The sequence below is a fragment of the Marmota flaviventris genome, chromosome 4 (assembly GCF_047511675.1).
Source record: "Marmota flaviventris isolate mMarFla1 chromosome 4, mMarFla1.hap1, whole genome shotgun sequence".
Lineage (NCBI taxonomy): Eukaryota > Metazoa > Chordata > Mammalia > Rodentia > Sciuridae > Marmota > Marmota flaviventris.
In genome coordinates, this window is record NC_092501.1 from 132,030,218 (window position 1) to 132,044,558 (window position 14,341).

At 39.3% G+C, this 14,341-nt stretch overlaps 1 pseudogene; it reads left to right on the forward strand.

The window, feature by feature from the left end:
• The first annotated feature begins 11,551 nt into the window (after positions 1-11,551).
• LOC114087297 (BCL2/adenovirus E1B 19 kDa protein-interacting protein 2 pseudogene) lies at positions 11,552-12,400 on the forward strand (annotated as a pseudogene).
• The last annotated feature ends 1,941 nt before the right edge of the window (positions 12,401-14,341 follow it).

Here is a 14,341-nt window from a genome sequence, read left to right on the forward strand (position 1 = left end):
CCCGTGCAAACTTTGTTCTAAAGGTAACTCCCTAGGAACCCAATGACTTCCTGAGAATAATTTGGTTTGGTTTGGTTTGGTTTGGTTTGGTTTGCAGTGCTGAGAATGGAACCCAGGGCCTTATTCATGCTAGGCAAATGCTTTACCACTGAACTATACCCCCAGCCCCTGAGAATAGAGTTTTATAGGCAAGGATTACTACTCTGAGGACACATGGGTCTAACAAATAGTATTTTAGAAATGGGTTCAAAAAGACAGTGCAGTGTCCCTTCTGCTCCAAAAAGCTGTTTGCTGAATTTGGGATTGCATAACCCAGAGATATCAGTGCAGCTGGTCCTGGATGGGTGGCAAGTGTGACGCAAGTGAGAGGACAGACACATTGGCTACATGGAAAAGTGAGTCTTTGGTAATGCAACAGAATTTCACAATGTACTGGTTAATGATATCACAAGAAGAAATAATTTCACAAAGTGTGTTACCTGAATTTGCAAATTAATCAAAAACACAAGCTGGGCATGGTGGCATGCATGGTGGTGTACGTCTATAATTCCAGTGACTTGGAAGGCTGAGGCAGGAGGATCACAAGTTCAAGACCAGCCTTAGTAGCTTAGGGAAATGGGTTCAATCCCCAGTAATGTGCCCCCCACAAAAATCAAAACATTTTGATCAAATGTACTTTTAGTTAATGAGGAAGAAGAAACAGTGCTTTTAATTACATAATTTCAGCTTCAATTAAATATTCTTGGTTGCTGAAACAAATTTGCTGAAAACTTCATCAAATCTTTTCTGGAATGAAATGTAATTTGCATTGGAAGTACATTAACATGGAATATAAATACATGGATTTGTATTGCTGCCAAATAAAAGAGATAATTTGTATCCAATGCAATTGTTCTGAGAAGGTTCTAGAGGGGGTCTTTTTACTTGTCTTTTCCTTGACAGTTTTGTAGTGGAACAGCAAAAAAGAAAGAAGGTAAGTCAATTGACATGCATATATCATGAGCTTTATTTGTAAATTCTATGTTTTTTAAAAAAGACAAAAATTTATAATAGAAAAAAAATTGGGAAAATGCCTATAAATGGCTAAAGTTCTTATGAATCATTAATAGGGTGAAATACTATGCCATTATTTAGAGATTATTTCCTCATATCATATGCTTTAGGGCAAGTTTGGCTATAAGTAAGAATGCCCAATTATCAGCATGTTGATTTATTCATCTATTTTTGTGTTGCTAGGGATAGAGCTCAGGGGTGCTCTACACTGAGCTACATCTCCTACACCCTTTATAATTTTAGTTTGAGACAGGGTCTTCCGAAGCTGCTGAGCCTGGCCTTGAACTTGTAATCCTCCTGCCTCAACCTCCCTAGTCACCACAGCAGCCTACGAGTATATTAATTTTAAACACAAAAAGAAATCTAGAAGAGGATCCAGGTTTGGTTGATTTAACAGCTCAACCATTTCTAAGTGAATTTCTCCCTGATTCTCTTGACTTTTCCCTCTAACTACAAAATGGCTGCCACAGTTCTGTCTACCATATCCTCACGTGCAACATTCAAGCAGGAAGGAAGCATTTTCACCTATCTCCTTTTCATCAGGAAAAAAAAAAAAACCTGCCCCAGCAGCTCTCTGATAGAATTCCTTTGTGTATTATTGACCCAGAAGAGGATTTCATGCTCCTCCCAAAAATAAACACTGGAAGGAAAATCGAGTTGCCATGATTGGTTTAGAACAGGACCAGTTAGTAAATACTTAGGCTTTACAGGGGATATGGTCTCTGTGGCCTCTGTACAATGCTGCCATTGTAGAGGTATAGCAGCAGTAGACACTGTAAATGAACAACACAATGAAATATAATACAGCATTAAAAGAGAATAAAATTATGGCATTTGCAGGTAAATAGATGGAGTTGGAGAATCATGCTATGCGAAGTAAGCCAATTCCCAAAACCCAAAGGCCAAATATTCTCTCTGGCAAGTGGATGCTGATCCTTAATGGGGCGGGGTGGGTGGGGGAGTTGCATTGGAAGAATGAAGGAACTTTGGATTGGGCAAAGGGGAGGGAGGGAAGGAGAGTGGGCATGGGGGTAGGAAAGGTGGTAGATGAGAAGGACATCATTACCCTAGGTACATGTGTGACTGCACATGTGGTGCAACTCTACATCATGTACAACAAGGGAAATGAAAAGTTGTGCTCCATTTGCATACAATGAAATGAAATTCATTCTGATGTCATGTATAACTAATTAGAACAAATTTTTAAAAAATTAAATTCCTTACAGCATATTAAGAATGTGGGAAATGTTCAGAATTTAATGATTTTTAGAAAGCAGATGACACGTCAGTGTAGGGGTGGAAACAGGGGTGACCCCTTTCCTGCCTGCCCATATAAAGGCTCATAGCTGAAAACCCCCATTTTAAAAAGGAAGGTTAATTAGAGAAAAGCATAACAAATTTATTAATGTGCACAAGCCCAGGAGCTGTCCAAAATACAAAACGTAAAGGAGAGAACGGATGATGGATGCTTTAAAACCCTCTTTACCGGGGAGAGGTGGGGCCTGCAGGCACTTTCAGAGGCAGAGTAAATGATTCTTAGGGGAGAGGATGAGCCAGGAGGTCGCGGTGGCCAGGGACAAAGCTCCCCTGGACTCTGGGTGTGCTGTTGCATCTGCAGTCTTCCTCGGTAAGAAAGTTTGAAAGCAATTGTGCTCTCTTCAGTTCTCAAATTTCTCTCCCTCCCTCATATGTTTTGGTCACTTGGTCAGTGGGGATTTCAAGAGTGTCCCCTTTTGGAGATTCCCTTTCTCTATGAACCAGATAAGACAACCAAACCCCAGGGCTTGCTTTGCACCCTGGCGGGGAGCGGGTGGGTTAGGTCCTCTGTTGACGATTCACTGTGTGGTTAAAAATCACATTTGTGATATAATACCAACAGTGTAAGATGGGTTAAGTAGGATTCTCTTGTCCCAAACTGATGGTAAGGGCCAAGGCTTAGGAGGAGAGGTGCTAAACACCAGGCATTCCGAAGAAAGCCACCACGAGTGACTAACAATACCACCTTCTAGGACTAATCAAAGGCAGCAGAATCTGCTGCTCCTTTGTCCCTCTGCCTACGGCCCATACTGGGAGAGGAATTTAGATGGGTACTTGTCATCAGTCAAGGCAAAGTGTGCCAGCCAGGGAAGGGCGGTGTCCAGACTTATCCCTTTCCCTTCATAAAAACAAGGGGGTCAACAAAAGATGGAAGAGGATACATTTATCTCTCTCCCAGGGATGCTTGTTCAGCTGCTGAACCTGCAGTCCTCCAGGTGCGGTTACTGCCCGATCAGAGCAGAGCACCAGCGGAGGGTCTCGGGAGAGCTTGGTGGGAGTCTTGGGACAGCTGGAGTACAGGGATCCCAAATGTGAAGACCAGTTCTGGTTTCCCACAGAGAGATTTCTGAGGGTGGAGAGGAGTGGCCAGCAGGTACGAAGGGACTGTAGCCTAGTGGACAGCAGCCCGGCTCTCGGTGGTTCCCACAGCTCCACAAGAAGGAGGAAGCTGGTTTCTGGAAGAGGAGGAGCCCCCAGGTTGCCCAGAAAGCCAAAGAGAGTGGTACCCACATTTGAAGAGGGGATGAGGCCGGTAGTGGAGGCCCTCTTTCAGCCATGGCCTGGGCCTGGATGAACCTGCTCACTGACCCCTAGGAAGCCCTCCCTGCACCACTGGCTCTCCTTGACCAAGACTGCCCGCATGAGGTGGGCCCAGAGCAAAGCCAGTTCAGAAGGCAAGCATCCTTTCCCAGTCCCCTTGCTGCCCCTTGCTGAACTCCTAAGAGAAAGGGGAGGAGGAGGGAGATTGGAATTGAAATTTTTTGGGACTGAGTTATAATAGCCAATGATGGAGGAGTTCTCATCTCAGCCTGACCACCCTGTTTTAAAATGCATCCCAGCCCCTCCCCACTCTGTGGTACCTTTTCATTTTCAGTAGCCCTTTACATGCTATGTAAGTTATTACCTATATGGCTCTTGTCTATCTTTTCCCCTCTCATTGATACTCCCCATCTCAGAATGTGAACTCCACAGTAACAAGGATCTTGGATTTTTGCTGATGTTTCCCTCTCTGCCAGAACTATGCTATTTTGGTAGCTCTCCAATCACATGTGATTACTTAACTTCAACTTTGTTACCATGAGATGAAATTTAAAATTCAGTTTCTCAGTTGTACTAGCTACATTTCAAGTGCTCAATAGCCTCACATTGCTAATGTCCCTGTATTGGGCAGGACAGGTATAGAGCCATTTCATCATTGTCAAAAATGTTATTGAACATCCCTGATCTAAAAACAAGAGCTGGCACGTTCTGGCACTCAGCACATATTTATAGGATACAGTTCAGAGTTGTTTTTAAAACAAGATAGTCTAGTGGCTAAGAGAACAAAGTCCAAATGCAGATTGTTCTACTCTTAGTAACTGTGTAACCTTAGGTGAATTATTTTCTCTTTCTAGGCCTCTGTCTCCTTCTCTGTAGATTAATTATAATAATACATATTATTATAATAGATATTTATATTTTTATAAAATTGCAAGTTCAAAGCCATCCTCAGCAACAGCTTAATGAGGCCCTACGCAACTCAGAGAGACCCTGTCTCTAAATAAAAATATAAGAAAGGACTGGGATATGGCTCAGTGGTTAAGTGCCCTGGGTTCAATCAATCCCTGGTATCAAGAAGAAAAAAAGAGATCAATTCTATAAAAGGGAGGTATTAAATCATAAATCCTGGTATATAATCATAGTCTACCAACCTTTAAAATTAAATATAAATCATATGCTTATTATATAATTATATATTTCATATATGATTTATCAATAAATATATTTATATCAATGAATACTGGCACATAGACAACAAAACAATATATTTATTGAGAGACAGTCCTATATATAAGTGGTCCTAGTAACTCAAAATATAATTCAGAATATAAATTTGATTGCTTAGTGGAAGTGAAAAAAAAGCATCAGCAAAATATGATTCATTTTGATGAATGCATAAAAAAGTAGCCATAGCACCTGCAAAACTCTCCTTTGATGATATTTTGTGTCCCACTACCCTTCCACTAAGGATAAATAGCTTTCTTTTAATAAGTGCCCTCTTGTGGTCCATTGGCAAATAGCAAATTGGCAGAATATTTCTAACTTTTCCTGAATCTTTCTAAGTGTATTTTTTGTTTAGTTCTTTCTGAAATGTATAACTTACTAGATTGAAAGAGTTTCTTGGTACTGGCACAATACCATTATGTGTTGCTTAATGACATATGTTCTGAGAAGTGCACCATTAGGTAAATTGGTATTAAGCAAACATCAGAGAGCACGTACTGAATCCTGGATGATAGGTAGCCTACTGCACACCTAGGCCATAGGATCCTGGCTAAAATCTGTACTGAATACTGCAAACAATTATCATACAATGGATTATGTAGCCCAACATATCTAAACATAGAAAAGGTACAGTAAAAATTTGATATAAAAGACTTTTTAAAAAAAATATTACACCTGTGCATGGCACTGCCTCTAAGTGGAGCCCGCAGGACTGGAAGTTGCTCTGGGTGAGTGAGTGAGTGGGGAGTGAATGTGAAGTCCAAGGACATTCCTGTACATTGTTGTAGATTTTATAAACACTACAATTAAACTACACTAAATGTGTTAACATTTTTTTCTTCTTCAATAATAAGTTAACCTCAGCTTACTCTGTATTTTATGTATTTTATAAATTTTTCAACTTTCAGACTTTTGTAATGACACATATTGTACAGAAATCCCAAAATATTTTCTTTATATCTTTATCTGTAAACTTTTTTTTCTATTTTTATTTTTATGTTTTATTTTATTTTATTTTTTGAGACGAGTTCTTGCTATGTTGCCCATGCTGGCCTCAAATACACAATCCTCCTGCCTCAGCTTCCCAAGAAGCTGAGATTTCAGGCATGCACATATCTACTATTTAAAACTTTTGGGTTAAAGACAGGCAGCAGACAACCTGTAATTCCAACTTCTTTTTTATTAATTTTTTTATATATATGACAGCAGAATGTGTTACAATTCATATTACACATACAGAGCACAGTTTTTCACATCTCTGATTGTATACTAAGTATATTCACACCAATTCATGTCTTCACACATGTACTTTGGATATGATGTCCATCCCGTTCCACCATCATCTCTAACCCCCTGCCCCCTCCCTTCCCCTCTCACCCCTCTGCCCTATCTAGAGTTTATCTATTCCTCCCATTGTAATACCAGCTTCTTGAGAGGCTGAGGCTAGACTGCAGTTCGAGGCCTCGTCCGGGCAACCTAGACCCTGTCCCAAAATTAATAACATTAAATTGTTAAAATATATATATAAAGCTAAGAAACAAACACAAACATTAGCCTAGGCCTACTGGGGATTGGGATCATCCGCCAGAAGTTCTTCATGGTCAGTAACATGGATGGAGCTGTCATCTCCTATGACAACCATGCCTTCTTCTGGAATCCCTCCTGAAGAGCTGCCAGAGGCTCTTCTTCACTGGGAGATGTCACAGAAATATATCCATGGAGCTTTGCCTGATGTGATTATTTTCTCTTTGTAAATCTGCTTATGAGCAGATAATGTATCATGAACTTTCCTCTCTATAAATGAAAACCTTTCAGCATTGGGATCCATGTTTGCAAACTCCCCCTCTCCTGGCCCTCGGGGATTGAACCCAGGGTCACTCTACTGATGAGCTACATCCCCAACAGACAGACACACACACACACACACACACACACACACACAGACGGTGTGACTATGTTGCCCAGGCTGGCCCTGAACTTTTGATCCTCCGTCCTGAGCCTGAGCTGGGATTGCAGGCATTTGACACCCTGCCTGGTTTCAGACTTTTTAAGGAGCTTGTCAGGGTCTGCAAAAGCCTGTGTAAAACTCTTCCCTGTGAATTTTCTTGGGGCTTCTTCCTTTCTTCTCCTGCACTTTCCTGCTTTCTTGCCTCTTTCCACAGTCCTTTTCCAGGTAATAGGAAATGTTCAGCTCCACTATCATATGGGACCACTGTTGTCTCTGCAGTCCATCATAAACCAAACTGTCACTATGTGGAGCACAGCTAGAATTAAATATTAGAAATAAATATGAGTTGATTAGGTATTGTGGGAAGTACATTAATATGAAGTGAAGTTCCTTGTATTATTATGCTAAATTATTTTAATTTTGCTGTAATTTTGTATAATTTAGCCCTTTCCAATCTTTCTATATTATTGCAAATGCTATGCATAGCATAGCTTTTCAGCTTTGTGAACCATTTGTCTTTGAATTCCACCTCTGACTCATTAGCTATCAACTTTCCAAAGATCATTTATTCATTGAGTGCTTTGGAATCAGTATCTATATAGTTTGGGTGTGTGTTAAATGTCAACAAATAGAACTATTGTACTTAGCATAAGTTTCAAATATTTCATTCCAAGCCAAGTGCGGGGACACACACTTGTAATCCCAGCAGCTTAGGAGGCTGAGGCTGAAGGATCATGAGTTCAAAGCCAGACTCAGCAATTTAGGGTGACCTTAAGCAACTCAACTCAGTGAGACCCTGTCTCTAAATAAAATACAAAAAACGGCTGGGGATGTGGCTGAGTGCTTAAGTGCCCCTGAGTTCAATCCCTGGTACAAAAAAAAAAAAGTCATTTCATCAGCCAAACCAACACTTTCCCAGTGGTCCTTCTGAACCTGTATGGACCCTGCCCGCCAGGGGGAGTCTATCTCTTGGTACTAGTCCTTCCTTCTGTATGCTGCAGGAAACCTTGAACTCCTGTCTACATCTCAGAACAGGACTCTTCCTGAACAACCAGGTGGGCCTCATCTGAAGACACACTATAATTAGGAATACAGAAAAATTCTTAACATTCTTTGCTGAGAATACTCACTGCTTTACGATCCAGTCAAATGCAAGAGCCACACAATTTTCACTTAGATTTCTGCCTTTAAAGCATAGATTCAAGAATTTGCAGCACCACAAATTGGCTGGGAACAGCATTCTCCTTATTTCTTAAAATTCTTTCATTGTCTTCAATATCAACATGTAGAAATACATTGATGTTCTTTTAAAAAATACAATAGTATATTCTCTCTGGGTTACTTGTTAAGGGTTAACTGATAAAAAAAATTACTATTAAGTTCAGAAGTAGTAATTATGAAAATACTAACTTGGTGTTCTCTAGGAGTACTGCATTGGAAATCAGAAGGCATACTTATAAAAACAGTCTTTACTAACCTTCTAAATAATCTAACATACTCCTGATATTTTTCTGCACAGCTTCCTTGATTTTCTTTTCTCTCTCTCTCTCTCTCTCTCTCTCTCTCTCTCTCTCTCTCTCTCTCTATATATATATATATATATATATATATATATATATATTTTTTTTTTTTTTTTTTTTGGTACAGTGGATTGAACCCAGGGCGCTTAACCACTGAGCCACATCCCCAGCCCTTCTTATTTTTTATTTTGAGCAGGTTCTTATTAAATTGGTAGGGCCTCACTAAGCTACTGAGACTGGCCTTGAAATTGTTATGCTTCTGTCTCAGCCTCCCAAGCTTCTGGGGTTATAAGACAGGTGTGTGCTACCGTACCCAGAAGCTTCCTTGATTTTGAATAAACTTTCAAATGATATTTTTGTTCCACCTTTCAATTTTTACAACAGTAGCAAGAATTCATCTAGTGTGCGCACTGTGCTAGGCACTGTTATGAGCACTATTACATATTTTAAACCATTTAATTCTCACAGTGACCCTCTGAGGTACATACTAGCATCATCTTCTTGTCCATTGATAAGGCAGCTGAGGCACAGAGAGGGTAAGAAAGCTTGCCCAAAGTCCCACAGGAAAGACCAAGCCTGGCTCCCTGTCCCTGCCCACCACATCATCACCATGTTCTGCTGTGTCTGCTACAACATGTGAGCAAACAAGTTTTAGATGATGATTTATTCTTCATTTTCTTGTCTTCTTGGAAGAAAGTTTAAAATTATTTAAAAACAGATGTTAGGGTTTAATTTTCTAATTTTGTGAGTGGTTGATGCCACATGACCCCCTTCAAGCAGCCTTGTCCAATAATAGTAACAGACCCCTGCTTGGACTTTTTACCTGAGACCTATCTCCAAGTATCAAGGAGATAAAGAGACCCATGAAGTTACCTCTTGAATGATAGCTAAATATTCTCATTTTGTTGTTGTTGTTAACCTTGACATTTGCTCGGTATTGTAAACCACTTACTTACCACTGTTTACTGGTAAACAATGTCATCAGTAAATATTTGAGGCTTGAAAAGATAGAATTTTTTCCCCCACAATCCTTGAAGCATTTGGGGATTGATCTGTGTAATGTCTTAGATTACCTTAACATCAGTTCTAACTTCAGGGTATTATGGCAAATTTATTGGTACTTTTTTCAAAAAGATTGTCTCATATCTCACAAAATCAAGTTCAATAGCTGGAGTAATTATGTAAGTCTTAAAACACTTTTTTTTTTTGCTTCAGCATCATTTTATTAAAGAATCCAAATAATCATTATTGACCTGGATGTTGCAATAGGGTGACTTATCAGCATAAGATTTTCTTGTGGACAGTGCCATGGTCACAGTTTCAATAACTCTCTCTCCCAAAACAGTCTGTTTGAAAAGGTTTCTTCTTCTACCTTTGACTTTAAACCATTTCAGCATCTACTAGGATTTTAACCAAGGAAAAGGAAAACAAGAACAAGAAGAGGAAAGGAAATCCAAACCAGTTTGTCACTCATTTATTATCCTGATAAGGAACAGATAAAAAGGAGGTGAAACATTGACTTAAAAAGTTACTTTGTAACTAGGAGCAGTGGTGGCTGAGACAGGATATTGAGTTCAAAGCCAGCCTCAGCAATTTAGCGAGACCCTGTCTCAAAATATAAATGGGCTGGGGATGTAAATAAGTGATTATATGCCCATGGGTTCAATCCCCAGTACCAAAAAAAACTTACTTTGTGGTGCAAATTATTTATACCCATTTTATACTACTATAGATGATTTTGTACATGGAATAGTGGAGCTTTCAATAATGTAAGAGCAGAAACCCTTTATTTTAAATGTTCAATCAACATCTGCAATCCTAATTTTCAAGTTAAAATCCATCTGCTAGATAGGTGCCTAAAGTTTCCTTTGCTCTTTTAAAATTTTGTCTTACCAGATTAATCTTGCAGGCATGACTTTGCTGACACCAGCACTTGGTTGTCAACTGAATTTCAATGCCTTGTTTTCTCGGGCTGGAATGATAAAGCACAGACATGCTATTGAGCAGGTACGAGACCAGAGCAGGAGCCGAGCTTATGGGCTGGCAGTTACTGGCCATGGGACTCAACTTCTCTGAGGCTCCTTTTTTCTAATTTGCTAATGTAAGTTGGGGATAAAGCTGGGGTGGAGCATGCCTGTAATCCTAGCAACTCAGAGAAGACTGAGGCAGGAAGATCTCAAATTCAAGGTCAGTCTATTCAGTTTAGCAAGACCCTGACTCAAATAAAGCCAGGTGTGGTGGTGCAATCTTGTAATCCCAGTGGCTTGGGAAACTGAGGCAGGAGCCTCAGTTCAAAGTCAGCCTTAGTGAGGCCCTTAGTAACTTGACAAGACCCTGTCTGTAAACAAAATATAAAAAAGGCTGGGAATGTGGCTCAGTGATTAAGCTCTCCTGGGTTCAATCCCCAGTACCAATAAACAAATAAATAAAAAGGGCTGAGGATGCAGCTTAGTGGTAGAGTACCCCTGAATTCAATCCTCAGTTCTGCAATAAACAAATAAATAAATACAGCTTGGCAACATGGCACACCTGTAATCCCAGTGACTTGGGAGGTTGAGACAGGAAAATCATGGGTTCAAAGCCAGCCTCAGCAACCGTGAGGCACTAACCAACTGAATGAGACCCTCTCTAAATTAAATACAAAATAGGGATGGGGATGTAGCTCAGTGGTCAAATGTCCCTGAGTTCAATCCCCAGTACTAAAAATAAATAAATAAATAAATAATACTATTGGGGGTAAAAGTCCTTGCCCTGCCTACCTCTATTGTTATGATGCTGATCAAATTAAATAATGTATGTGGCAGTACTTTACAAATTTTTTCATAAATGAAAAAATATATATAAATGTATAAATATGTGAATTTTATATAAAGGGAGTTCTTAAAAGACCATCAAGATGATTGGAAATTTTAAAAAATTTTAATTAAAAAAAGAACTTTTAAAGCCATCAGAGTAGAGTGATGATGTGAATGGGCTAAATTAAAAGTTTCCTAGGACTGCCTCCCGGTCAGCTTCTGCCACTGCTCCTGCCGCTGCGGTGGGGGAACTGGGCTGGGGAACTGGACTGGAGTCTCTACCACCCACCTAGGGAAGTGGGCTTTGCTTGGGGCTGCCTCCTGCAACCTGGCCCATGCCGCCTGCCTAGAGGGGCACAGAGGATGAGGGGGCCAAGGCTTCCTCCGGGAATGTTGGTTCTATGTCAGTGGTTGACATAGAATCTAGGCTGAGAATGCAAGGTGTAGAACTGAAAGAAGAATGACAAGATGAAGATTTTCCAATACCTTTACCAGAAGATGATGGTATTGGAGCAGATATACTAGATGTAATGGACCAGAGAGCCAGCCTGGCTCACTAGACATTAATGGAAAAAAAGTGAGAAGCTAATGGCTCCAGACATCAGCCTGACACTGGACCAAAGTGATGGCTCTGTGTTAGATGATCTGGATGAAAGTGGGGAGATTGACTTAGATGGTTTCGATACACCATCAGAGAACAGTAACGAATGTGGGTGGGAAGATGATCTTCCTAAACCCCAAACTTCGGAAGTAATTAGGAAAGGCTCCATCCCTGAGTATACAGCAGCACAGGAAACAGAAGGTGTTTGATGCTGGCATATGTTCAGGATTTGAGAACAGCACCAGGGGGTTGACGTGAAGGCAACTGAACCCTATAAAAAAGTTATCAGCTATGGAAGATATTACAGGGATCGATTAAATGCCGTTGGGTTTGTTGTCTGTTTTATATCTGAAAGTGATCAATCTAACTATACCGGATGGACAGTCTCTTTAAGTATGTTATTGGCACTTTGGAGCAAGTAATAAACCACATGATAGTTTATTTAAATGGTGCAACAACTCAAAGAAAAATGCCCAGTCTGGGATGGCTTATAAAATGCTATCAGCAAATTGATAAAAACTCATGGAAAAAAACTAAAATCCCTAATCATCATACCTATGTCTTTAATTTAGCAGAACTACCAGAACTTATTCCCATGGAATATGCTGGCTTACCAGAATACATGAAACAAGTTGATCAAGAGCTTAATATAAAACAAGATGAACCAAAAAGTGAACAGTAAGTTTGGCATTTAGTTCAAACAAGACTGAAGAACATGCTGATGAAGCAACGCTCTTTTTTGCATTTATACTGCATTTATTGACTGGCATTTTTATGTAATCTGTAACAAAATTGACTTTTTCTTAATAGACTTTTGTACAGGGGACTGTTTGCTGCTATATTGGTTTACAAATCTCTTGAATTTAGCTCTTTTTAAATTTTTAGTTGTAGATGGACTTAATACCTTTATTTACTTATTTTTATGTGGTACTGAGAATCAAATGCAGTGCCTCACTCACGCAAGGCAAGTAAGTGCTCCTACGCTGAGCTATAACCCCAGCCCCTTGAATTAGGAGCTAATTAATTATATTGTAATAATTTTGTATTTTATAATAATGAACAGCAGAGAACTATATAAGGCAGTTTTTGCATTTGTTTATTGAAAGATGATGCATTTTCAGGAAACTATATGTATATATAGCAAAGAAAAGAAATAATATATATTTTTACTTTTTGAGCAATATTTGTAATGTATACCTATTTTGTAGAAGAACAGGCAAGTAAATAAATTTTTTTGGTACCAGGGCATGAACCCAGGAGTGCTCAACCACTGAGCTTCATTCTCAGCCCTTTTTACATTTTATTTAAAGACAGGGTCTTGATAAGTTGCTTAGGTCCTCACTAAATTGCTGAGGCTGGCTTTGAACTTGAAATAGTCCTGCATCAGCCTCCCAAGCTGCTGGGATTACAGGTGTGTGCCACTGAGCACGGCATGAGACTATGGTCTTATAAAATGCATATTAGACGTTTTGATTTTGTAAAAGGTTGAATACATTTTCTAGGTAACTTTAGAAAATTATGTTGCTCTAAGATAAGGTTCAGTTACACTGATTCTCATGAACACCCAATATCATATACATAACCTAAGTAGATATGTACCATTAGCTTTTTTTTCTCACTTAATGTATATTGTTCATTAATTAAAAACACAAATAAAGTGAATTGTATACTTTTTCCTCTCTGAAAACAAGTCAAAAAGCTATTTTTAGAAGTAGAAATTTAATATACTAGGCGTTGGTGTGTGTGTGTGTGTGTGTGTGTGTGTGTTGGGTATTCCATATATGGAATATTTTATCTTCTGGCCCAAAGTCAAGACTTTTTACAAAAGTCTTTGATTTGTTCACTAATGTGAAATAAACTGGTGTCCAGGGTATTGCTCTGCCGAATGTGGAAGTGCTTTGAAATATTGCAGAGAATGTGATAAGTGGTCACTGTCACAATTTCTGTAGGAAACAGGGGCTGCGTTTGTTGTTGTTGTTTGTTTGTTTGGATTTTTTGTTCGTTTGTCTGTTTTGGTACCAGGGATTGAACCCAGGGACACTTAACCGCTGAGCCACATCCCCAGCTCTTTTTATTTTTTTTTATTTTGAGGCAGGGTCTTGCTAAATTGCTGAGGCTGGCCTTGAACTTGCAATCCTCCTGTCTCAGCTTCCTGAAAGGCTGGGATTACAGGTATGTGCCACCATGCCCAACTCAGGGCTGCTTTTTAAACTGTTCTGCCTGTGGGCATTTCACCAAAATATTTCCATATCAATTACTTAAAGTCAGTAGAGTTTGAAATACTCAGCAATTATGTGCTTTCAAGTTTCTGTTGAATCTATTTGACAATAATACTATGAATTAAGTTAATTTTTTATGTCTTAGAGCATTATTATAATGTGCTGTTTGGGATGAAACATTTGATATAAGTGTGTAAGCTTCTTGTTTCATTTGGTAAGTACCTATACATTGAAATAAATTCTATTTGTGCCTCAAAAATAAATAAAGTAAAAGTCTTCTAGGAATAATAAAAAGGAGTCTCTTAGGATGTGGTAGCTAGTCTGCAAAATTGTCCCTAATGAGCCTCTCCTGCTGATACTCCAAGACGAATGCAATACAATTGATTTCAATCTGGGCTGGCCCC